Here is a 27,324-nt window from a genome sequence, read left to right as displayed (position 1 = left end):
TGCTAGCACTCAGTAAACATAGCCTTATTATTATTGGCATGTTTTTTTATTATTGTCATTTTAATAATTTAATTAGCAGCTATTGCTTGAGGAAAGTGGTATTACTGACGTTTTTCATATGAGAACATTGTGCCTTAAGTAATCAAGAGATTTTCTTAGAGTGGTGGTTCTCAACCAGCTGTGATTTTAACCCCCAGGGAACACCTGACAATGTCCAGGGACGCTTTTGGTTGTCATAACTGTGGGTGGTGGTATAACTGGCATCTAGTGGGTAGAGACCAGGGATGCTGCTAAACAAGGACCCGACAGCTTCCAGAACAAAGAATTATCAAATTCAAAATGTCAGTAGTGCCAAGGATAAGAAACCCAAGCCCAGAATCATGGACCTTTTAGCTAGAGGAGTAGGATTTGAAATAATTTTTCTGATTCATACATTTATATTTTCTCCATGAAATAATTCCATTTCATCATGAGAATCCAAAGAGTAAAATAAATAAAACTTTTGACACGTTCCTTTAACATTTAAGATAGTCTCATGGCTAGAGACTCAAAGATGGCTTAATGGGGAGGGTGACAGGTCCTGAGTGACCAAGGTTATGTTCAAGGGAACCACAGTGCATTCATTCCCTCACCATTCATTCACTCATTGATTCACTATTCAGCATTAATTCTCCAAACACTAGCAGAGAACCACGTCTTTGCTAGTTGAAGGTCCACATTCTCGTGCAGCTTTTATTCAGCCAGCTAAATACTGCTCAGAAATGAAAGATAACATTTCTGAAATGTAATATGAGATAATGAGAAAAATGATTCAGTTTACAAAAATTCAGTTGATGAAGGTTTGTGTTTGGAGCCCTCGCGATGATCTTCGTTGGGTTACTACTCGTTGACTCTTCAAATACATTTGTGCTCTGGCATCTTCTTAACAGGAACTATGTTAGGTCTTGACACTACACTTCTCAGGAACTCCTTTCTCTGTCCTCAGGAACACAGTCCTCTGTTATTCCATGTTGTCGTTGTTAGGTGCCATTGAGGCAGTTCTAACTCCTGGTGACCCTATGTACAATAGAATAGAATGCTGCCTGGTCCTGCGCCATCCTCATAATCGTTATGTTTGAGCCCAGTATTAAACAGCTACTGTAAAAATGTCAGGCCATCTCGTTGAGGGCCTTCCTCTTTTTCGCTGACCCTCTCCTTTACTAAGCATGATGTCCTTCTCCAGGGACTGGTCCCTCCTGGTAACATGTCCAAAGTACGTGAGATGAAGTCTCACCGTTCTCGCTTCTAAGGAGCATTCTGGCTGTACTTCTTCCAGGACAGATTTGTTCGTTCTTCTGAAAGCTCATGGAATACTCAGTATTCTTTGCCAACACCAAGTCTTTCCATAAACCCTTATGTAGTAGTCCTCAGAAAAAATTTGCAGTTTCGTCATTCTCATATTCTCATTACCAGTAAAAGTCTTCAGAAATGTGGCCTGTGTTGGTCTTTGTCTCAGGGGACATTTGGGATTGAGGTTAATGTTTGGGGAAGGAAGAATTCTCCTTGGGCATTAACTGAGCCCTGTGGCTTACTCTTTTCTGATTATTTGGGTATGAAATAATTTGTTGGTTTTTGTGGGAAGTATTACGAAGTACCTAACTCTCCTCAAAAAAAAAAAAAGGAATGCTTGACATAAAATACTGGAATTATTAAAGCAACTTTTAAAAAATTTGCTCTCTATTCTGATGGAAATTACTTTAACAGCAGAAATCAGGTGCTACACACACAACCACCCACCCCCCCACACCCCCCCCCCCCATACACACTCAGAAAGATAAGTGGAAGATTTTGGTTCTCAGCAGTTTGTATTATTATCCCATGAAAAATCGAAAACTGCTGCTGCTATTATTATTATGATGAACTTTCTTGACCCAATAACTCAGTTTTTTTTATTAACCACGTATTTTCCCACAGTGAGGAAGGGATAAACAGTTTGCTTGGTGCTGGGAAGTCCCTTTCATAGAAGTGCGTATTCATCATGGATGAGCAAGGCTGCTATTTCTTTGGTTTCTGTTCATGTCCAAATAGAAGAAATAATCTGCGAGACAGATGTGCCCTGTGCTCTGCATACGGAAGGACTGAGTCAGCACAAGCGACCGCGGTTTCATTGGTCACTCTTTTGTAGTCTAAACAGTTTTAAGTGTCCATGGACTGTCTGAACAGGTTAATTCTTTCCCTCATGGGCCAGCCAGCTTTACAGTCTTTCTGAAGTTCTGGAAATACATAGGCATTTGTTATGACACATAGTATAATACTTTGTTTCTTGATCAGTTTTTTGTCAGTTAGGTTTGTATCCCTATTCTTCACTGTCAACAATTTTCTCTTCAAACCCTCTGCACACTTTTAAGGTTGAGGCCTCCTCTGATGTGTCTCTTCCATGTTCTTTTTATCACTTGCCTTTTTTTTCTCTGTGCTTCCTCCATGACCAACATTTAAGACATTTTTATGATTAAATTTCTTTTAAGAAGTATATACTAACACTTGATATTATTCTTATGTTTACATATTCCTCTTGCATTTTGGAAATTTTATATACAAAAGTCCAGTTGAGTTGATAGTTTTAAAATGTGATTTGGTTTTGTGATATATGAGGGCAAGATTAATTCTACCTTGACATATTTACTGTCAAATTCTTTTTGTTCTGCTTTTCAAGAGCCTCTGAAGGCTCTCAGAGGGCTCCCAGAGGCAAAGAGGCCGTACTCAGTGGGGGAATTCTGAGTGGAAGGAACATGGGCCAGTTTGTGCCAGATAAGCCTGACTCAGTCTTAAGACTTCGCCATGTGGAATCTTGTCCTTGAATTTGAAAAGCCCTGAAATACCTTTGTTCAGCTTATCTGAACAATGAAATCACATAAGAGTACACATGAAGGTCCCACATCTCTAGTACAAATGTACCATCAGTGGTTCTACATCTAGTTATAGAATAAAGCTTGTCATTTTCTGGGCGTATTGTAGAGACATGTTATAGTGACCATTTGCTTACTGTTCATGATTTTTCTATCTGTGATGGATTGAATTGTATCCCCACAAAACTATGTGTCACTTTGATTGGGCCATGATTCCCAGTGTTGTGTGGTGGTTACATGATTAGATTTGCTTTTTGAAAAGGTCCTTTGGGTTGCAGTGTGGAGAAGAGATTGAACAGGGATGGTTGAGGTTGGGCCCAAGGACAAGAGTAAATATGAGAAGCGTGGTTAGGCAGCTCTTGCATTGCAGTGGTCTACCTGAGAGGCTGTGGTGACTTTAACTAGGGTGGAAACAGTAGAGTTGGAACAAATGGTTGGATTTGAGAGGTAGTTAGGAGCAAAACTCAACAGAACATGGGGATGGCCTGCTATGGGAAATTAAGGGTGTTTAAAATTCTTTTGTGTCCACCTATTATGATATATGGAAACCCTGGTTGCATAGTGGTTAAGTGCTACGGCTGCTAACCAAAGGGTCAGCAGTTCAAATCCGCCAGTTGCTCCTTAGAAACTCTATGGGGCAGTTCTACTCTGTCCTGTAGGGTCACTATGAGTTGAAATCGACTTGAAAGCACTGGGCTTGGTTTTGATTTTGGATTATGATATACAGAGCTCTGGTGGCGCAGTGGTTAAGAGCTGTGGCGAGCTACAGCTGCTAACCAAAAAGGTTGACTGTTCGAATCTATCAGTTGCTCCTTAGGAACCCTATGAGGCAGTTTTACTCTGTCCTTTAGGGTCACTATGAGTTGGAATCGACTCGATGGCAATGGGTTTGGGTTTTTTTTTTTTTTATTATGATATACTGTTGTATTTTGTCTAGTCAGCCTGTTAAGTAAATAAAAACAGGAGCTTTGAGCAGGAACTGCGAACAGATTGAGCTAGTTTGACTGACATCTGGTGTAGCCCTGGAGAGGTCAGAAACTCAGAACATGTCTTAATTCCTTGGTATTACCAGGGTACAGTGTAGTGTTGTGTGGTGGGAGAATAGCATAAGGAATGAGTTAGGCGTAGGGGACAGAGTCCAGCTTTTTAAATTCTTATGCAACAGGTGAACTGTAGCATGATACCAAGCTTTATTGTTGTGTCATTGATTTCTTATTCTCATCTCTCTTCAATTAGCTTGTTGGACAGTAAGAGTAAGGTATCATTTAGGATACCAGAACAATAATTTTCTAAATAATACCCTTGTGCATTAAAGGGGTTAAGGCAAGGATCACCAGATTCTTCATCTGTGATCAGGGTGCTTCTTAGATATTGGGCCCAACTGGTTTATCATGTGGTTCTTTTATAAGGTTGTTGCCCATATTAAAATGTGATGTAATGGAGCTTATGATTTAAAAATAAGAACCCACAGGGGCATGTGAGTATGTATAAACATCACTGAACGAAGGTTATCTTTCTCCATATAACATAGTGTTGTCCGTAGAAGACTTGTTTTTCCACATGGCACAGCATGAGACTGACAGTGGTATTTCAATATAAGTAATATTTGCCAAGTGAAGAAATATTGTAGTGCGTGTCTTTCCTAGCATCTGGATTCTTGCTTCATTCATTCTGCCTTTATTGCCTCCATGGTGGACTGTTTAGCAATAGTTGTATAGGCTTGTCTCTTGAGCTGTCTTTTGCAGTCTTAGTAATCATACTGTACAGTGAACATCAAAATTTTTATTAACATGGGCAGAAATGCAGTTTATTCTTACAAATGAAGCGTGAAATTTGTGACATTCTAAAATTCTTTTTTAAAAATCATTTTTTAAAAAAAAAATTGTGGTAGACTGTAAATAGCTCAACATTAGCCTTTTTAACCATTTTCAAGAGTACAATTCTTTAGCGTTAATTATATTCACAGTGTTGTGCTACCATCATCACTATTTATTTCCAAAACTTTTTCATCGCCCCAAACAGAAAATCTGTACCCCTTAGGCAATAATTGTCCCCTCCCCCCTGTCATTGGTAACCACCAGTCTTCTCTCTGTCTCTATACATTTCCCTATTCTTGATGTTTCATGTCAGTGAAATAATACAACGTTTGTCCTTTTGTGTCTGGCTTATTTCATTTAGCATAGTGCTCATTCATGGTTATAGCATGTGCCAGAACTTCATTTCTCTTTGTGAGCGAACAGCGCTCCATTGTATGTATAGACCACATTTTGTTTATGTATTCATATGTTGATGGACGTTTGGCTTGTTTCCACCTTTTTACTATTGTTGTGACTAACGCTGCAGTGAACACTGGTGTACGAGCCTCTTTTTGCATCCCTGCTCATTCTAAAAAATTCTGAAGATGGTATCTTGAACATTCTTCCAACAATAGTTTTAATTAAAAAAGCAGCAGAGACTCTTGGGTTTCTCTTCGCTTCTTTTGCTTAGCGCTTTAATTTTTGCAAATCATGAAATTCCTATCCCACTTTATACTTAGAGGTTCAGTTTCCATTACAATCTTTTTTGCTTAAATAGGGATGAGGATTGGTGGTGGTGGTCATTTTTATTTTCACACACGGTCTGTTCCCTTCTCAGTTTTCCTTTTTTTTTTTTTGTCCAGTTGAGTATTCCTGTCCAACAGGCTCATCCCCTGTGGTTCTCCATCCTTAGTCTGGCACTGGCTGGCCAGAAGAACTGGATGTCATTTTTCAAAAACCGAGAACAGATTTGGTATCTTGTTGCTGGATTTGATACTGAGAACGACCAAGGCAAATGTTCAGGGATAATCCGTGTGGTTTTGACTACTGCTTGCCTGTCCATTACTTTACCAAGAATGGAGTCACACTTTAGATTAAATGTGGTTAATTACTTCCATTTAATTCTTAAAAACTTACACACTGAATTGAATATGTGGCTTCAGTTCAAACTGTATTTTCCATCAGCTGGAATTCTTTGATTATTTTCCAATATGAGCTTGGGGAGTCGAAAGGTTTATTTAATGGTAAGATGCTTAGCTATTGAAATAAAAAATAAAGCTAGTATTTAGGATGACTTTTTAAAGTAACCAGTTTTGATCTTTAATCAGAGATCTTTGAAAAGATCAAAGATCCCTGAAAAGACATGTGATTTCAACATTTTCTGTATGATAGCTGGAACATGTGTGTTTCATTAAGTCTGTGAGATTCCTTCTTAGCTTGTTAGTGACAAGGAGATGATAATATTTATCTTTAAAGGCCACTGTGAAGGATAAATGAGATCATTCATTTGTTTGTTCATTCACCAAGTACTTACTAAGCCCCTATGACATACAAGACACTGGTCTGGTCACTGGGGATACAACAGAGAACAAACCAAGTCCTTGCCCTCATGGAGCTTATATTCTACTTAATATTTGTAAACTACATTACATGAGGAGCAACAGTTTGTAGCTCCTATAGTCACTACCTAAAATTTGCCTAAAACATATGACCTGAAATATGCTGTCAAATTATTTGAGAGCCTTTCTTATTTTGAATTTGAATTCATATGGGGGGGGGGAGGTTGAAGAAGTTCTGTAAATATATCTGCACATTAATTTTAATATTCTAAAATATTGATTCTCCACAATGACTGCAGATTAGAATGACCTGGAGAGCTCTTGAAAAACTGAAATACCAGTGTCGAGAGGCTGCCCTCTGAGATTCTGATGTAATTGGTTCAGGGTGGGGCACATGTACTGGTATTTTTTAAAAAAGCTTCTAAGATGATTCTAATGGGCAGCCAAGGTTGAGAACCACTGTAGGAATATTTTATGACTATTTACACATTCTGGTTAATGATAGATTTGCTATTTATATATCAAGGTATATAGCTTGATATGAGAGAAGAGCTATGCCATTACCTGTGGATTGAACAAGTTTGATGATAGGTTTCAGAATAAAATATGTGACTTTGGAGATCCAGGATACGTGGATGGTAGGCATGACTGCCACAGTGCGTCTGGGTCACCTTCAGTAAGTCACTTTACTCTATTGCTGTTATTAGTTGCTATCGAGTCAGCTCTGAGTCATGGTGACCTTATGAATAACAGAATAAAACGTTGCCTGGTCCTGTGCCATCTCCATGATCTTTGATATGTTTGAGTCCATTGTTGTGACTACTGTGTCAATCCATCGCATTGAGGATTTTCTTCATTTTCACTCACCTGTTATCAAACATGATGCTCTTTTCTAGTGATTGGTCTTTCCTGATGACGTGTCCAAAGTAAGCAAGATGAAATTTTGCCGTCCTTGCTTCTAAGGGGAATTCTGGTTGTATTTTTCCTAAGATTAATTTGTTCATTCTGTTGGCAGTCCATAGTATATTCAGTATTCACAATTCAAATACATCAGTTCCTCTGTAATTTTTTTTTTTTCATCGTCCAGCTTTATATTCTCATCCATAAAAAGAGCAGGTTGATTAAAAGCAGTGAGGATGTCTGCTGGTTCTTGCGCTTTGTTGCTATATAATGTATCGATTTAATGCCCCAGTATATTAATTATCTGGAGTCTCTGGGTGGTGTAAATGGCTAATGTGCTTGGCTGCTGACTGAAAGGTTGACAGTTGCAGTATACCGAAGAGATGCCTCCGAAGGAAGGCCTGGTGATCTACTTCCAGAAGGTCACAGCACTGAAAACTCCACGGGGCGCAGCTGTACGCTGAAACACAGGGTGTCACCGTGGGTGAGAGTTGGCTTGGTGGCAACTGTGTTTTTATATGAATTATCTGCTTGTTACCAGAACAGTTTTCTAGCCTGCTGCCCCATACTTTCTCTTCCCCACAGCAAGTCAGACCAGTGGTGGACATCCAGCCCAAAGCCTTGCAGTCCATCAGCTAGCCGACGAGCAGTAAACTAACTCTGGAGAGAGTCAGTAAAGTTAATAAACGCTGTTGTGGTCTGTGAAGCACGGAAGGATGAGGAAGGGGTGGGGGGAGTTTGATGATCACCTTGGACCCGGTGTGAGCTGAGGAAGACTGTGCACAAAGAGAGACTAAATAATAGAGTAGGTGTGCAAGGGGAGACACAGATTTTGCATGAATTAAGTTAGATGGCCTATGAAAGAGAGAGAGAAAGAAGTGGGGAGGAAAGCCTTGTCTCTGACCTGTTCCCAGTTCTGGTTCCTGGGCACTCAGCTGTATTTCATTCCTGTTCTTGGGCAATTGTGAGATTTCCTGTTTCCTTATCTTTTCTTCTTTGTGCTCCCTTCAGTGGATTTCTGTCCTTTGCAAGCCCAACTGCCCCGATGAAAATATTAGGTTGGGAGAAACTTTTCAGTAACCGGTGGCGCCATAATAAAAATAGAAGTGGGGTAAGAAGAGTAAGCAAAATAGTGCAGTGTTGTGGAAGGAATGAGGGTAGTAAGTTATAGTCTTAGCTTTGTCCTGAAATAGCTCAGTGACCTTATCCAAGGTGCTTGACACTCCCAGGTTTGCCTGCAGTGGGAATTGGGCAATCTCCTAGGGATGGTGCAGTGAAAAATTCGATAATAGTTGTAGAAATGCTTTGAAAAGTTAAAGAGCATGCTGGTAAGGGGACTGCCTTTTTAGCAGGTATTTAGAGAATGTGGATTTTGAGATGTTTGCTCTAGGGCCAGAGGAATTAGAGAAGGGAAGATGAATTCTAAAATATGCCTGGAGGACCAAGTTTTTAACTGTTCATTTAACTCTAACTAAATATTTCTTTACTTCTGACAACTTCTGATTTTCATAGCTTGTCCCCCCCATGATTATTATTTCATTCTCAAAATTTCTAATTATTTGTTGCTTAAATTATCTTAGAGGAGTTTTACCAATTTTTTTTTTTTTTTTTTTTTACCTAGAGTTCAATTTTCTCATGAAGTTCTGAAAATATGGGCAACAAGACTCGTTTGTTATGGCTTAGTGATTAAAGTTATTCTTTTTCTTTCCTTGTGTTCCGTAAAGACCAGGAATTGGGTCATCCATGTAAATGATTCGGTTGATTGATTTTCTCCACATTCTCAATTGGCACATCCTAAAATCCTTTTGTTGGCTTCTACTCTGTGGGTTGGGCAGACAGTGGGGAAAGTTGATGATTGGAAGGGGAAGGGTGTCAGGAGCTCCAGACTGAGGAGATTGGGCCCACAAGTGAAGCGCGTTAACATTCAGGCACCATGAAGCCTAACTTATCCCTCTACGTCAATTTTGAAGATAACTTTTATTGGCACAGGTAACTAAGGATACATAAGGTAAAATAAAAGAAGATTGGATCTGTCAGTAGGTAGAATGTGTACAGAGTCTTTTATTTCACTTATGTATTTACACCAAGTGGAATAATTCTCCCTCCTGGAAGTGCTGTTTCACTTCCTAGTACATTAGAACGTTAACATCATTCCCTTTCTCAAGCCATTTAAAAGTTCAGTTTATGTGAGAGACAAAAGTATAAGGATTTTTAACACATTTTATTGATAAAAAGACCTGGGCCATTTCTCCTTGCATTCTAGATTGTGTTCTTTGACTTTAATGGAAAAGGATGGTCATAAACCACTACTCGTAGATCTGACATTGGACCACAAGTTTCTTGAATCATTAGCAGTCTTTGTGGAATTACCCAGCTCTCAGATATTTTAGATTTCTTTAAAAGGTGTAAGTTCATTCTTTCCAGTGGAGTATGAACCTGTTAACTCATTGCCATCGAGTCAATTCTGACTCATAGTGCCCCTATAGGACAGGGTAGAACTGCCCCATAGGGTTTCCAAGGCTGAACAATCTTATGGAAGCCGGCTGCCACATCTTTGTCCTGTTGAGCAGTTGGTGGGTTCGAACCACTGACCTTTTGGTTAGCAGCCAAGTGCTTAACCACTGTGCTATCAGGGCTCCTTAAAATCATTCAAGACAAAACCAAACCCATTGCCGTCAAGTCGATTCCAACTCATAGTGACCCTAGGACACTGTAGAACTGCCCCATTGGGTTTCCCCGCTTATGAATTTTATCTTATATCTCTTATCCTTTGTTCATTAACACAACTTCTTCTTTCACCATCTGTCCAAATGTTAGCCTCTTTTTTGTTCCTTCTTAGTAAGAGAAGGGACATTGTCTTTTGTATGCATCATGGTTTTCTTCAGTGTGTAGCACATTACAGCACATGGTAAATGCTTAATAAATATTTGTTAATTGAATGAGGTCAAATGGGGGAGACTGTTGTCCAATTAGGCAATTACAATACAATGAGGTAAATGCTCTGATGAGCCTGTTAGGGGGCATCCTATTTATAATTTTCCTGTTCTATATTATTAATCTTTCAATTTTACTGCCATCTTTTTTTGTGTAGTCTGAAATATTTGGCATCTTTGTATACCAAAGACATGTACCAGTTATTAATCTGTTGTCTTTCAGCTTCCTCAAATTACCTCGACAACTTTTTGAAAATCAATTGAACATAAATATGCATCTCTTTTTCTACTCTCTACAGAATAAAAAAAAAAAAAAATTTTTTTTTTTATTCTGTTCAGTGGAAACCTTGGCGATATGGTTAAGAGCTATGGCAGTTCAAATCCACCAGGCGCTCCTTGGGAGCTCTTTCCTGTAGGGTCGCTATGAGTCAGAGTGGACTCCACGGCATCGGGTTTGGTATATTTTTTATTCTGTTCCATTGTTCTATGACTAGTCTTATGCTAATTCCCTAGCTGTAAATTGACTTTTATTGTTCCGATTACTGAAGTTTTAATCATTGTTAACCTTTTACTTTGGTTCCTATGATTCAATTCTTTTGCCTTGTCTTTTGTTTTTCAAATGTACTGACCTTCCCTTCCATAGGAAACCCTGGTGGCTAGTGGTTAAGTGCTACCGCTGCTAACCAAAGGGTCAGCAGTTGGAATCCGCCAGGCGCTCCTTGGAAACTCTGTGGGGCAGTTCTACTCCGTCCTGTAGGGTCGCTATGGGTTGGAATCGAATCGATGGCACTGGGTTTGGTTTTTGGTTTCCCTTCTGTAGTGCTTAATCTCCCATAAAGCCCATATCACATACTGTGTTTTTTAGCTCTAGAAGTTCCATTTGATTCTTTTAGGAAAAAAAAAAGTTTTCATTTCTCTTCTCATTATCTTCATGTTTTCTTTAAATAGTTGAACACATTTAGAATAATTGTCCCAGTCTCCTAATTATATCATCTATGTGATTATGGATTTTTTTTTACTGATTTTTCTCTTGATTATGAATCTAGTTTTCTTGAGTGCTTCTTTGCATGCTGTGTCAGGGGTCTCCAAGACCATCCTTAGGCTTGATAATTTGCTAGAAGGACACGTAGGACTCAAAAATTGTTATATTCATAGTTATGGCTTATTACAATGAAAGGATACAGATCAAAATCAGCAAGGGGAGAACACACATGGGAGAAATCCAGGAGAAATAGGTGCACACTTCCAGGTGCCCTCCCACTAGAGTCACATTAAAAAAAAAAAAAAATGATGCGCTTAATTCTCCCAGTAATAATGTGTGACAGCATGTGTTAGGTGTTGCCCAGCAGGGATGCTTACCTGAGCCTTGGTGTCCAGAGTTTTTATAATAATCAGTCATGCGGGCATACAGCACTGTGTGACTAACCTCAGCTACTCAGACATCCCTATTACCAACCCCCTTCCCACCCAAAAAAACCTGGGTATTTACCATAAATAACAGTGTTGGGATAAACTACCTGGCCAAACTGGTATAGCATGGGTGTTCCATAAGTACAGCATGGCCCAAGGCCTCAGTCATACAAAAACATTCTTATCAGGCAGAATATTCCAAGGGTTTAGAGGTTATCTCCCAAGAGCTGGCCAAATGCCAGTCCCGAAGACGGGCCTTTCTTTGGAATGTGCGGATTTGAGCACTGCAGGCCTGCTGAGTTAGCCTTTTCCTGCCCTCATGTCTGGTAATTTTTCCTTGGATTCTAGTCATTGTGAATGTTACACTGCCATATTTCTGGATTTTATTGTCTTGCTGTAAAAAGTGTCGAGTTTTGTCTTGGCATGCAGTTAATAAAATGTCAGGCAGGTTACGTCGAGGTTTGTTTTTAAGCTTTATGAGAGTGGATCTAGAATAACCTAATTTTAAGGCTAGTTTAGTCCTACTCCTGAGGCATAGCCTGTTTTTCAGGCCTTTACTGAATGCTCCAAGTGTTCACTGAAATTTTTCCATTTTCCCTGGTTGGAACTTGCATGTCTTCTAGCCCTTTGAGAGCTTCAGGAGTTGTTCACCTTATAGCTTCCCAGTAGATATCCTTTTCCTGTTAGTCATCTTTTTCTTGTGGTTGTTCTTGCATAGCCTTGCGGAATCTCACCCTTTGAACGTGCTAAAGACTCAGGAGACCCCAATGGAGATTTCTAGGGTCTTTTTTTTTTTTTTTTAAATAACTCCTTTCTTGTGCTCTGGCCCAGATAGTCCAACCACCTCATTCTCTCCAAATTCTAATCTTTGTTTCAGCTCACTGAAACTGCTTTGCTCAGGTTTCTCCTCTCTGTCCCACAATTTAGGAGGTACTTTTTTTTTTGCACAGAAAGCCTAGGTGAGCAGATTTCTCATTTTATTTGTTTCTCTTCATTCTGCCATCACAGTCATAGAATCTCTATTGTTTAATAACGGAAAACTGTTTCATATATTTTGTCTAATTTTGTTTTTTATTATGGTGGGGAAGCATCTGGTGCTACTTACTCTCTGTGGCTGAAAGTGGAATTTTTTTCTAACATTATTTTTATATAATGGTTAAGACCAGGGATTTGAAATTCAGACAGATAGGTTTCCTATTAGCTCTTCAGTATTAGCCATCTTTTGATTTTTGGCCGTAGGTTAACATCACCCTGACTTAGTTGCTTTGTCTGTAAAGTGGGCATAATAATGTCTAATTCACAGTTTTATGAGCATTATTTGTGCGAATGCAAGTAAAATGCTTAGTATAGCTCCTGCCACGTATCGATGCTTATTCATTAAGGCAGCATCATGACTGATGATGATGGGTGGTGGTGGTAGTAGCATTTAGCTGTCTGTATTTTGACCACGAAGTTTAAAGATAACAAACTAAGGATACTAAATAGAAGCAAACTTTTTTCTTATGTTAGAAAGTCAAGGTGCTGTAAGTCTTGTGGCAGTTAATTGTCACAAAAGTGTGATAGGGTTAAGGAGAACGTAGACACTTTTCCTTTTCTCCTCACAGAACTGTCACAGAAGTTACAGAAAAATTTACAGATGATTTTCAGGGGTGGTAGTTGGAAGAGTTGATGCTTGCTCTAAAACTACTCACATAGCCTGTAGGGACACATGTTCCCTGAAGATCCTGTGCAAAAAGCCTTTAAGAATAAACCTGTTTATATTTTAACATTTTATTTCTTAAGCTGTGTCGTGATGAGTTGGAATTGACTGGATGGCCGTGGGTTTGGGTTTTTGGTTCATGGTGCATACATTGGTGTGTTTATTACATTTTTCTTTATTCTTTTGTGTATACCCGAAATGTTTCATAATTAAAAAAAAAGAACAAAACACTGCCCTACCCCCTCAAATAGTTCCAATCTGTGTATTTCAAAAATACTGAATTAAATTGCAAATTGCAGTATACTATGGCTTAATGGTTAAGAGCTATGGCTACCAACCAAAAGGTTGATAGTTTGAATCTACCAGGCACTCCTTGGAAACCCTATGGGGCAGTTCTACTCGGTCCTATGGGGTGCCATGAGTCAGAATCAACTCGATGGCCACGGGTTTTGTTTTTTTTTTTTTGGTATATACAATAGGACCCACTTAGTTAAATTTTAAAATAATTAGAACACTACCATGATCTGTCTGTCTTTCTCTCTTTAACAAAAGTGCGAAAACTTGGTCTGGAAAGAAACATATCAACTTCAGGATAGCAGTTCCTTTCTGAGAAGAGAGATAGGAAGGAATACGCAGGAACACAAAAGGATCTTAAACTCAGCATATGATATATATATACGTATTTTTGTAGAATACATAATATTTTATTTCTGGGAAAAAAAACTGAATCAGATATACTGAATACCATTTTAAAATCTAGATAGTGCATATACGGGTATAGTCTCTGTTCTTTTCTACATGTTTGAGATATACTTAATAACAGTAATGCTCAAGTTGGAAGTAGAAATAAAACTCTTGGTTTTAGTGGCTCCATTCACATTATGTATAAAGCCTTTTTTGTTTTCAGGGTTCTGGTTGCATTATTCGGCATTGTCTTACTCTGGGACGACTCCAGAATATAGAGTTATGCTTAGGGGTCAAGAGCACCTCTCCCTTTGTATATATATTTGCAGTAGTAATTATGAGGATAAAGCTTGGCTGGTGGTCTGCCTAAGTTTGAATTTAGGGCATTGGGCTGGTGGGGACTTTTTCCTGGGCTAGTCTTAGCTGTAAATGGAGCCTGCTCCTCTTTGAGCTGTTCAAATCTTAAAACCCTGAGATGGCTCCTCAAGGCCTTTAGGACAAAGTCCGTACTACTTAATGTGACCTACAAAGACCTCTATTCCCCCTGTTGTATCTCCCACCACAATCTGCTTTTTTCTTTTTATCATTCAACTGTATTGGACTTTTTTTCCCCTTTTTGTTTCTTCTTAGGCTATTTACTCTCTTGTTTTCATTCCAGGCTTTTGCACTTGATTTCCCCTTCATTTGTAATTCCCTCTCCCTTTTTTTTCAGTTTTTCTAGCTGAGTCCTGTATATCCATGAAGTCCTAGCTTCAGTATCTCCCACTGTTACTCTATGCTTGGAGCTCTGGTAGCGCAGTGGTTAAGAGCTATGGCTGCTAACAAAAAGGCTGGCAGTTTGAATCCACCAGCCGCTCCTTGGAAAAGCTGTGGGGCAGTTCTACTCTGTCTTACAGGGTCTTTATGAGTTGGAATCAACTCCACAGCAGTGGGTCAAGTACTGTATGCACATCAGATAAGTGCTTAGCTTCTAACTGAAAGGTTGACAGTTTGAACCCACCCAATGGCTCTGTGGCAGAAAGACCTGGAGATCTGCTACTGTAGAGATTCCCATTGCCCTCTAGTGAATTCTGACTCAGTGACCCTATCGGACAGAGGAGAGCTGCCTCATAGGGTTTCCAAGGAGCAGCTGGTGGATTCCAACTGCCTAGAAAACCCTCTGAGGCAGTTCTGCTCTGTCACATGGGGTTGCCATGAGTCAAAAACCAATTCAGCCTCATCTAGCAACAACACTATATGCTTTCTATAATTTCCCAGTATTGGTGCTCATATCCTATTTTTGTGGCTTATCTATTTTTCCAATTTAGATTTTAAGCTTCATGAGGGAGAGACCATGTTTGTATCAGTTGTCCCAGGGCCTATATTTAGTGTGTGGTACAACAAAAATATTTCATAAATACATGTTGAATGAATACATGAATTGAAGTACAGTTTGGATTTTTGATGTATATATTCCTTCTAGATATTTTGTTTTTAAAATGAAAATACTGGATTTAAATAAAACATTTATGAATATTTGCATGAAATATTCAGAGGCTTTGAGATCAAAGGTATGTTTTAAAATCAGAGAAGTGTTTATTCACAGTCGAAGCAATGCTAGATTCTGTGTGCATTGGTAGGCAATTTTCTTTTTTAAAATAATCCAAAATTTTATTTAGAAGCAGGCATATAGAAAAAATCAAACAGGACAGAAATGTTTAAAATGAAAAGCAGCAGTTGCTTGGCACACCCTTTCTCAATCCTATTCAGTTAATAGGCTAAAATTTCAATGACATTGACCTTCAAGAAGAAAAAGATACATACCTATGTATATCAGAGTACTATAATGGTTTAGGGAAAGCAACTGCGGTTGTTGAGTTGAGGGAAGGATGGGAGTAAAGTTCACACAAAAGAGACTTTAAGTCACGATTTTTTTTTTTTAAAATGCCATATAAAGGGCAGAATGCCTCCTTCAACGTTAGCTTGTGTTTCCTGTAACCTTCTTCCTCAAAGGCCTATCCTAAAAAAGGTTCAGCCTTGCTTTCCTCCTCCTTGCCCAAAGATAGCATCTCAAAAACGGTACTAATTTAAGCTCTGCTAAACGTCCAGAAGTGCAGCACCTGGGAAAAATGAAGTTCGGAAGTTCAGAATTTGGAACTGCTTAAGCTAGGAGAATCTTCTTGCTGTGGTTGCATGTCTGGTCTCTAGAAGCTGGCACCTTCTTTCGGGTGGGCATTGTTCCATTGTGACAGATGGCCCGGTGTGTGGATGTGCCATAGAGTGAAGACAGAGTGTAAACTTGTCCAAGAAGTTGAAACACTTCTCAGAACATCCTCTTCTCCTGAAGATAGCCATGTCATTGCAACCAGAACCTTCTGGGTTGGGTGAGTGAACTCAAAGAAACGTAAAAGAAGTTCTTAGAGCTCTGTTGTCCAGTACAGTAGCATCTGCGTGGTGCAAATGGTTAACGTACTCGGCTGCTAACTGAAAGGCTGGAGGGTCAAGTCCACTTAGAGGTGCCTCGAAAGAAAAGTCTGGTTATGTACGTCTAAACAATCAGCCTTTGGAAACCTTACTCAGACACACATGGAGTCGCCATGATTTGAAGTTGACTTGATGGCAAATGGTTTAGCCACATGTGGCTATTAAGCTTTTGAGATGTGGCTAGTCCAAACAGAGATGTGCTATAAATGTGAAATGCATACCACATTTTGTAAATTTATTTTGTAAAAAAAAAAAAAAAAGTGAAATATTTTATCAGTTTTAATATTGATTAATGTTGAAATAATATTTTCAGCATACTGGGCCCAATATAGTATTAAAATTAATTACACCTGTTTCATTTTTTTTTTTACTATGGCCATTGGGAAATCTAATATTACGTATGTGGCTTGCATTGTATTTCTACGGGACAATCCTGCCTTAGAGAGAATCTTTACCAGGGGTATCCATGGAACTTTGACCAAATTACACTTTGACTTCTTATTCTGAAACATGTCTGGTCAGATGTAGAATGAAAACCTTGGCATTTTTGAAGTAGCTTTTTGGTCACTTGCAATTTAAATGTAACAATAAAAATAAGACTAAGATTTTTTTTTTTCACTTTTAAAGGAATTTTCTGGAAACTAAGAGCTTTGCAGAGCTAAAAATTCATTCTCATTGTTTTATTTTTAAGCTCTATTTTAAGTTTCTGCTAGGTCTGAAAATGTTCAGTCCTTTTTGGGTTCTGATGGCCTGGTAAAACTTCTTTGTAAACCCAGGGGATGTGATAGAATTGGCACAGGAGAAAATTAATTTGGTTGGGATCCATGAATGGAATGGAGCGAATGTGCAGGGCTTGCACAGTCCTTTGTGATCAGTCATTGTAGAAGTTTTGCTGTGATGCTGGGCTGCCCAACACCCCATACTTTGGGCAGCATCACGTCAAGATACCTTCCTGTAGAACCCGACTCCTGTGCAGTAAGAGGAAAGCTTAAACGTAGAAATAGAATATGTGTGCGATTATAGGCCGGATATATATGCACTCAGTAAGATTGGTTGGGATTCATACTTGTGTTTTTTTTTTTTTTTTCTGGAAAAAAGTTATATGGAGTTTTCCACAACTTTTTTTTTTTTAAGCCTAGTTGTAGAATATTTTCCAACCTCACATTTTTCCAGTAACTTCAGCTCAAAACTCATAGCGATGAGGCACTTTCTTGTCAAAGGTGACTCAAAAACAGGAACCTTTTAATTCTGTTTGTCACATGATGCTGGATCTTATAAAATAATAAGCAAGGAGTTCATTTCCCCCCCCTTCAGTCGTCAGACCTTCATTTGCTTGATTTCTGTACCATGGCTTCAGCCAGGAATTCAGAAGTGTAGGTCGTATGCTCTGCGTAGAAAATGCATTCAGAAGCATATACGTTAAATGGGTTATAAATAGTATCTGCCCTGACAATGCTGAAATTTTCTCAGCTTCTAGTGACATTGAAGTCTCTGTTCTGTGAGTCGCCACCTCTTCCCCCACCAAACTTGAGTCATAAAGCCTAGAAAACTAATGAGGTTACTGAAACTTAAAATCTAATTGGTAGGATGACACGGGGAACAGTGAGAGATGGCAGAAACCATAAACTTGGGTTCAGGGTGGCTTCTTCATTGCAGTCCTGCGGCTTGCTCACTTTGCATTTTATTGTTTCAGGCAGTTGAATATATATATATATATTCAATCAATTTGAATTTTTTGATTGAAAAAGACAAAACAAAACCCAACAACGTAAGTGGCTAGCCATAAGGCTGATATTAGGCTTCTGAATTCTCTATTTAGAATAGGAGGAAAAAAAAAAAAAAGGAAGTCTGTCTGTGAAAGCAAAAGCTACAGCTGGATTTTCTTGATGATGAATTTATTATTATTATTTTTAAAAAGATTTTGCTCTATCCTGATAGTTTAGAATGTTGTTGTTGTTGTTATTAGGTGCTGTTGAGGCCGCCCTCGACTCGTGGTGACCCCATGCGTAATGAAATGAGACAGTGCCCAGTCTTGTGCCATCCCCATGATTGCTTGTTGATTGGACCGTTGTGATCCATAGGGTTTTCATTGACTGATATTTGGAAGTAGATCTCCAGGCCTTTCTTTCTAGTCTGTCTTAGTCCGGAAGCGCCACTGAAACATATTCAGCATCATAGCAACATGCAAGCCTCCACTGACAGACGGGGCCATGAGGTGCATTGGCCGGGAATTGAACTTAGGTCTCCCACATAGAAGGCGAGAATTGTACTGCTGAACCAGATAGTTTAGAATAGGGATTGGCAAACTATAACCTGCATCCAGCCTGATAGCTGTTCATGTATCGCCCTAGAGCTAAGGAAGGTTTTCACATGTGTAAATGGTTGAAAAAAGAAAGTACAGAACATGCATAAGAAGTTTGCTGGCCCCTAGTTTAGAATATGCTTGGTGCACAATATTTGATATTAGATATATAATCAGATAAAGAGTGGCTTTCTAAATCTTTGTTGGATTTCATAAATTCACGCTACAGATATTTCTTGAATATCTGTTCTATTCCTGGCACTGCCATAGATACTGGGGAAGTAAATTTTAAAAAGACAGACACATTACTAACTTCACAGAGCTTCCATTTCAGTAGAGAAAAAAGAGGAAACCAAATCAAACAGAAACAAGAAACCAAAACATATACTGGACATGAGGACTGGAAGACAAACCTATTGAGTATGAGAGAGAGAATAATACAGGATTTCTGTGTGCCTTGTCATCTCGTCTTTCCTCTATGGATTGTGATTATGGAATGGTGACTAAATTGTTTCCCAGATTTTGAATTCTCTCTCTCTCACACAGCCACAGACTCCCCCCTCCACACACACTCACACACTAGTTCCCAATTTATGATGGCGTTCCATTCTGGTGACTCTGTTGTAAGTTGGTTCTGGATACCTCATAGTTTTTTTTTTTTTTTTTTTTAGTTTTCGTTATTATTATCATCAGTATCTTTATAAATCTGGTCTTTATTTGTCTTCAAGGGTTGGGAACATTACATATAAACTTACAGATCTGATAACATCAGCAGATGACTTGCTTCAACTTTGTATGTAGTGCATACAATTACTGATGATAAGATGTACCAAAAAATAAAAAGATGGCTGTAAGTGCAGTTCGGCTTAACTCAAATACACCCTAAGTTGGAGGACTACCTGTACTTGTTAGCTGTTCTCTGTAAATTCCTTATCTTCTGTTTCATTTCATTCCCAAAGTTTATTTTTGCCCCACCTTAAATTCATTATTCAACCCAGGTTTATTAAGTCCTTTTTATTGGTGTTCACCTGGTATCTCTTTTTGCATTCTTTTTCTGTCAGCTTTTCTGTGTCTTTATATTTAAGGTTCGTCACAGGTATGCAACATATAGTTGGGTTTTGAACCTTAGTCTTTTATGCTTTTCTTTTTTTCCTTCTGCCAGTATGGATTATGGCTATTTTATTGCTTTCAGCATCAGGGTCTTTCTCCAGATCCGACTCTTTTCTTAAAAGCTTGCATTTTATGATCTGCACCAAAGTGAGTTATTGACAAATGTTTGATTGCTTCCTTTATTTTGGGTCTTTTCTTCCGTTGGAATTCTTGTGACACTATCAGGTCATTAATCCTGCCATCCTAAGTTTATGGAGTGGTTGACTGTGATTTTTTTTTTTCCAGTACAAAATATGCACTCTCGCCTGTGTTTTGATTAGCCAAGTGACAAGAGCTTGGACAAAAGGCCAGGACTGACACATTCTATTACAAAACAGTTACCACATTCATGTAGATGTCTAAGCAAAGGTCAAAATATGAGCAACATTATTCATGGGTCTGTGAGAGCTTTGATATTCCAAGTCTGGTCAGCATTTATCGGAAGACTGGTATTATCAATGTCAGTGTCAGGCAAAGTACCAACTATAAAGTGATTTGGGGTGAACTCAGAAGATAGTAAGAAGAAGACAAGTTAGATGTATCCCAGGAAAAGAAATGCCCCATGCTTTGCTCAGAAACAGTTCTGTTATTCTTGCTGTTACCAGACTTGTTTGCTTCTGGACGGTAGAGTTTTCCTGCCTCTAAATTAGTTTTATCATCTCTAATCAAGTTAATTCTCACAAGAACAATATCTGTGGGATGCATCATGCCAGGTATTGGGTTATTGGAGCTTACTGTAATTGATGGCTGTAGGTTTGTGTCAGTTATGGGTTTATTACCTCTTAGGCTCTAAATTCACCCTTTATTGCCTGTTCTGTGAAAATGCATCTGGACTCTTCAAATATTTTTCCTTTGCCAGCTGGCATGATGTTCAGATTTTTCAGGAGAGGATGCTGGAGAGACATTGTAGGAGAAAGGACTTTTCCTTCTTGTTGTGGTGGGCATGCTGGCCTGGTTTCTATAGCATGTGTGGCATCTCCAGTACTGGGCTCCTGTAATGCTTGCATCGTCTTCAGTGCCCAGCTTCTGCAGTGTGGGAGGCCTCTCCAGTGCTGGGCTCCTGTAATGCTTGCATGGTCTTCAGTGCCCAGCTTCTGCAGTGTGGGAGGCCTCTCCAGTGCTGGGCTCCTGTAATGCTTGCACGGTCTTCAGTGCCCAGCTTCTGCAGTGTGGGAGGCCTCTCCAGTGCTGGGTTCCTGCAGTGCCTGTGGCTTTTCCACCACCAGGCTCTCTGGCACTGGAGCTTTTCCTGTGCCTGCTTCTGCAGCGTAGGAGACTTCTTCAGTTCTTGGTTCCTGGAGTGCACACAGCTTCTTCAGCACCCAGCTTCTGCAGTGTGGGCTGCTTCTCCTGTGCCGACTCCTGCAGTGCATGGTAGCCAGCAGCCCTCCGCAGTCAGCCGGCTTCCCCCAGCATGCTTCCTCAGGGGGTTTTGTATCAGAGTGCCTCACTGAGACACCTCCCTGTGAACAGCTTTCCCTGGCACCCGACTGGATGAATTTCTAGCAAGTTCCACAGGCAGAGCACCATAGAGACTTCCTGCTGTGCAGCACGCCACCAGCAGCTGTGTCTGAACCCTACAGAAGTGGCTGCTTCTTACATGCTTTAGGGTGCTCTTTGCTTGTTACTGGAGCCCTGGTGGTGCCGTGGTTAAGAGCTCAGGCTGCTAACCAAAAGGTCGGCAGTTTGAACCAGCTGCCCCTTGGAAACCCTGTGGGGCAGTTCTCTGTCCTATAGAATCACTATGAGTCAGAATTGACTCGATGGGAACAGAGTTTTTGGATTTTACTTCTTACTAGCTTATCTGTTATTGTTAATAATTCTTAATGTTAAACTTTACCTGTTCGTATTACTCTGTGGTTTCTGTCTCCTAATTGGGCCCTAATATAGGGTCCTATTTTATCAATAGATTTAGGTTCTGTGTTTGAAATATGTGGGTGAAGAAGAGTCTAACATTTCTACAAAGGGTAATGGAATAAGAATATATGTGCTATAATATATATCTCTGCATTCTTTTTTTTTTTATTATTATGCTTTAGGTGAAACTTTACAGCTGACGTTAGTTTCTCATACAAAAATTTATACACATATTGTTATGTGACCCTTGTTGCCATCCCTATAATGTGATAGCACACTCCCCCTTTCTACCCCGGATTTCCCATGTCCATTCAACCAGCTCCTTTCCTACCTCACCTCCAGACAGGAGCTGCCCATTCAGTCTTGTGTACCTACTTGAACTAAAGAGCACACATTTCACGATTATTGTTTATGTTTTATAGTCCAGTCTAATCTTTGTAGAGTTGGCTTCAAGGAATGGTTTTAGTTCTGGGTTAAGAAAGTCTGGGGGCCATCTCTTCTGGGATTCTTCTAAGTCTCGGTCAGATCATTAAGTCTTGTCTTTTTACTAGAATCTGAGTTCTGCACCCCACTTTTCTCCTGCTTCATCAGCGACTCTCTGTCGTGTTCCCCATCAGGGCGGTCATTGGTGGTAGCTGGGCACTGTCTAGTTCTTTTGATCTCAGGCTGATAGAGTCTCTCGTTTATGTGGCATCTTTTTATCTCTCTCTGCATTCTTGTGATCGAATAAGCAAATCTTTGGAAAATCTGGAAACTTTCAGGTTATTTATAGTAGAGGAGTAGGATACTGGTTCTGATGATCCTGGAGGAGAAAATCCACAAAAGATTTCGACTTACAAATTCAGTCTGCTTTGTCTGGGGGCTTCCGGATATATGAGCAAGGCTGCTGCTGATGGACCCTATTGATGAGTGGTAATTCAGTTTCTGGGGGGTTTCTGCAGAGCTGTAGTATCTATCATGATGATCAGAAGTTGATTAAACGTACATGTCAGAGGTTGCTTCCTTCTACCCCTTTATCATGTGATAGCATTGCAGGCAGTCACTCTTTGGTTCCCCTTTTCTGTGTGCACCCTGCAGCAGTCTGGTATGGGCAAGTCTAAGACTCAGAAAAAGAAATGGCTGGACTGAGGCAACTTGAGGGTTATCTGGTTCAGTCATTTCATTTCTGAGAGAGAGAAACTGACCACAGGTGAGGTTAAATGCATGACTCTAGAGTATGCACCTATCGAGGAAACAGAAGAATGCCTGAAAGCACATCGCCTGCTTCTGAGCTCATTGTTTCCCCCCAGTCCGATCTATTAACTTTTTAATCTCCAGTGATTTATTTCCTTATGTTTATGCTTAATATTTACAAAGTGTGGGAATAGATAGATGATAGATAGATAGATAGGTAGCTGTTGTCAAGTTGACTCTGACTCGTGGCAACCCTATGTACAGCAAAACAAAAGGCTACCTGGTCCTGTATCACCCTCATAATCACCGGCATGTTCCAGCCCTTCATTGTGACTACCATGCCAATCCATCTCACAGAGGGTCTCCTTTGCCCTCCCTGTTCCTCTGCTTTACCAAACAGGATATTCTTTTCCAGTGATTGATTCCTCTGATGATGTGTCCAAAGCAGGCAAGTCGAACAGTGTTCTGTTGTGATCCCAAAAATGTTCATTGGCTAATTTTTGGAAGCAGATCACCAGGCCTTTCATTCTTGTCTGTCTTAGCCTGGAAGCTCTGCTGAAACTGTCCACTCTAGGTGATCCTGCTGATATTTGAAATACTGGTGGCACAGCTTCCAATATTTTAGCAACACACAAGCTACCACAGTACAACAAACTGACAGACAAGTGGTGGGAAGATACAGTATGTGCTTTATTAAAGAGCATTTGAATCCAAATACATTAGTAAGATACGTTGGAAAATCTCGTGAGCAGGGGCATCTTTTTCTTTTATCTTTTGAAATGTTTTATTGATGTGTCATATAAAAAATAAATTGATGTGCCATATATGTACAGAAAAATGCACGTATTGTAAGTAAATTTTTTTTACAAGCTGAATCCCTATTAACTAGCATCCAGACCCAGAAACTGAACATTGTCTGCACCTTCTGAAGCTGTCTTACATATGCCTGTCGTTACTACCCCTCCCAAGTGTAACCACCATATTGATTTGGAAATGTGTAGATTAATTTTGCCTGTATTGTGTTGCTGTTGTTGTTAGGTGCCTTCGGGTCAGTTCCAACTCATAGCAACCCTGTGTGCAACAGAACGAAACACTGAGCCATCCTCACAATCGTTGTTATGCTTGAGCCCGTTGTTGCAGCCACTGTGTCAGTCCATCTCATTGAGGGTCTTCCTGGTTTTCACCGGCCCTCTACTTTACCAAGCATGATATCCTTCTCCAAGGACTGATCCCTCCAGATAACATGTCCAAAATATGCGACACAGTCTCACCATCATTGCTTCTAAGAAGCATTCGGGTTGTACTTCTTCCAAGACAGATTTGTTCATTTTTTTGGCAGTGCATGGTATAGTCAATATTCTTCGCCAACACCACAGTTCAAAGGTGTCAGTTCTTCTTCAGTCTTCCTTATTCATTGTCCAGCTTTCACATGCATATGAGGTAATTGAAAGCACCATGGCTTGGGTCAGGTGCACCTTAATCTTGAACGTGACATCATTGCTTTTCAACACTTTAAAGGGGTCTTTTGCAGTAGATTTACCCAGTGCAGTGCGTCGTTTGGTTTCTCGACTGCTGCTTCCACGGATGTTGATTGTGGATCCAAGTAAAATGAAATCCTTGACAACTTCAACATCTTCTCTATTTGCCATGATGTCACTTATTGGTCCAGTTGCGAGGACTTTTGTTTTCCTTAAATTGGACTTATATTATACTTTGTATAAATGCAATCAGTCATATAGTCATACAGTAGGTACTCATCTGTGCCTAGCATTCTTTGATCACAAATACCTTGGGGAGATTTTCATGCATGTTGCTGTGGGTAATTGTAGCTCTTTCATTTTCATTGCTGTATGTATTTGTGGAGTTTTGTTTATCCATCCTGTTGTTCATAGGCATTTAGGAAGTTTTCCAGTACAAATATTTGTCATCAATATTATTATTATTTTAACTTTTGCAAGTTAGAAGACAGCAGAGTGTGAGGTTAAGGGCACAGATTTGGAGTTGGACAGACAGCACAATACTGCGTATGACCTTGGTCTAGTTATTTACATCTTCATGCATGTCCCCTCATTTGTAAGTGGCATACTAATGCCCGTCTTGCAGGATTTTATAAAGCTAAATGAAATTCTGAATGCTGAGCTGTCTGCACAGTGCTTGGCTTACAGTAGGTACTTAAAGAATGGAGGCTACTATTGTTTATTCAAGTAAGATTTTAAACAGCAAAGCTTCAATATTGCGTACCATTTATGTCCTATGACTTGTACAATGTGGTTTTCATTTTTTTCTGAATTTACCTACAGAATAATGTTTGAATCTTCTTTCTATTCCCCCTCCTTCGTCTTTACCACACTTATTACCAGGCTTCATTTACTCCCAGGTTATCTTCTCAGTTTTTGTCATACAAACTCACCATCATAATATTATTTGCTTATTGATTTTTCTTTATCTTTAATCAGCCCACTTTGTTTTACTTAGCTTTGCCCTAAGATACCCTAAATTACTTTAAATATTTTTCTATTTATCATCAAAAGCATCTCACATGCCACCAGTGATACACGTATTTCACTTTGGGAGATATTGAACTAAGCGTGGGTCATGCTTACTGGAATGCGTGGTCTGTGAATAGAGTGGCCGATTGAGCTAATAGCCCCACATCTTGCAGTTTTGCTCGTGTCCTTCCTTATTGCCACTGCCTTAACTCAGACCCTCCTTGACTTATATCACCTCTGAATGGTAGTTATGTTCCACTTCAGCCTCTCACTAGTATAATCCAGCTTCTCGAGATTGACAGGTTAATCTTTGCCTAGTACCACTGCTGCCAGTTGATTTCTACTCTTAAGAAATTACAAAAACCCAGCTTTACCATCAGGTCTTCAGCAAACATTGTTTTGTGAGCTTTTCTTCTAAAGTCATACATCAGTCAGCCGAGGCTAAGTTTTGCTGCATTAACAAAGCACTCCAAAATCCTTGTGGCTCACAGGTATTGCAGATTGACAGTGCCTCTGCTCTGTATCCCCTTCCTCCTGAAGCTAAGGCTCAAGGCACACTACCTGTTAGGAGCCTAGGTCTTGACCAGGTGGAAAAGGGAATGGTGGAACCATGCAGTCGCTCCTAGAGCTTCTGTTTGGAAATGGCACGTGCCGCTTGTATTTACCTTTCATTGGTGACAAGTCAGAGGGCAAATCTGGAATTTCTGGGGACAGAACTATCCAACCCTGAATGCTATCCTTCCTCCACTTTAGCCTGTCAGTAGTATGATCCATCCTACCTGAGACTGACAGGTTAATGTTTCTTGAGTAGCACTCCTGCCAGTTGATTTCTTTGCTGAGAATTTAAGAAAACTCAGCTCTACCATCAAGTCTTCCACAAACACTCTTCTGCAGGCCTAACAGTTAGCAGGGAGGTAAATGGCACAGAGGGGCAGCTCAGTCATGTTTTAAACATTTTCTTGAGTCAGTGGGTATAATCTCTGGGGTGGAACTCTTAATTTGCTTTTCCTTCTCAGTTTCATTCAATAGCATCATATTTTTTTTTCTAACTTACATCTTGGTTCACTGCCAAACCAGCAAACAGGCAATGCATAAGATATACATAAGACCAAGGCTACAAGTCAGTGGCCTGGGCACCCTGATGATTTCTTCTTTCTCACAAAAGTATGCCTGTGTATCAGGATCTCAGCAGCCTAAAAGAATGAGGAACCCAGAGTGTCACTCTTTAATTCAGTAAATACTTACTCCTATCCTATGCTAGATGACGTGCTAGAAGCTCTTTGAAGCTTCGACATGACGGTCTTTCATCCTGCCTTCTAGAAAAGTCACGCTATGAATGTGACCAGGAATACCGTCGCCTTTCTGTAGAATTGGCCTGAAGCTAGGATTATTTGCACGGGTGCCAGCTAACAAATCAGTCAGTCAATATGGCCACTGTGGCTGGCCTCTAGCATGCTCTCCTTTGGAACGCGTGTTTGGTTGGACTTTGAGGAAAATCATTAACTCACCCTGACTTAAGGAAGCTCTGTGAATGACTAGAGATTTCAGGATTATGTTTATATAGCTTTAATGGTTGTATTTTAAGGGGAGGATTATTTAAGAATACCTGGCATCCCTCATTAATCTGGAGCTATTTTAATGAAAAAAGAACAAGACAGAACAAAAAAAGGCAGCCTGTATTTTTCTTACAAGATTAACGTGTTTTTTTGTTTATAAATTATGTTTAATCACGTTTTATTTAGTTTGCATAGAATAATTTTCAAGTGAATAAAGTTGACTAATCTAGAACAGGTAAAGCAGAACATTTGTGGCCCAAGTATATACATCATTTTACTACGTTTCTTCTTTTTTTGCCTTTCTAAAATAGGCACTGGTAGCACAGCGGTTAAGTGCTCGGCTGCTAATTGGAAGGCCGGGGTTTTGAACCTGCCAGCCACCCCCGGAAGAAAGATGTGAGAGTCTGCTTCCTTAAAGATTTATAGCCTCAGAACCTCTATAGGGCAGTTCTACTCTGTCCTATAGGGC

The 27,324-nt window shown here is 39.7% G+C and overlaps 1 protein-coding gene and 1 long non-coding RNA gene across 3 annotated transcripts in view; both read left to right on the top strand.

Moving 5' to 3' along the window:
• MITF (melanocyte inducing transcription factor) overlaps positions 1 to 27,324 on the top strand; it is a 281,453-nt gene that overhangs the window by 78,641 nt on the left and 175,488 nt on the right. The gene's annotated exons all lie outside the window — the stretch shown is intronic.
• Positions 1 to 27,324, top strand: part of LOC135228501 (uncharacterized) — a 128,069-nt gene that overhangs the window by 78,398 nt on the left and 22,347 nt on the right. The window contains exon 2 of the long non-coding RNA XR_010319068.1: positions 1 to 27,324. This exon is cut by the window's left edge and continues 18,301 nt beyond it; it is cut by the window's right edge and continues 22,347 nt beyond it. This is a non-coding gene — a long non-coding RNA (uncharacterized LOC135228501).

Source organism: Loxodonta africana, chromosome 22 (assembly GCF_030014295.1).
Source record: "Loxodonta africana isolate mLoxAfr1 chromosome 22, mLoxAfr1.hap2, whole genome shotgun sequence".
NCBI classification, from domain to species: Eukaryota; Metazoa; Chordata; class Mammalia; order Proboscidea; family Elephantidae; genus Loxodonta; species Loxodonta africana.
The sequence above is the reverse complement of the archived record's forward strand: the minus strand, read 5'-3'. Positions and strand labels throughout refer to the sequence as shown.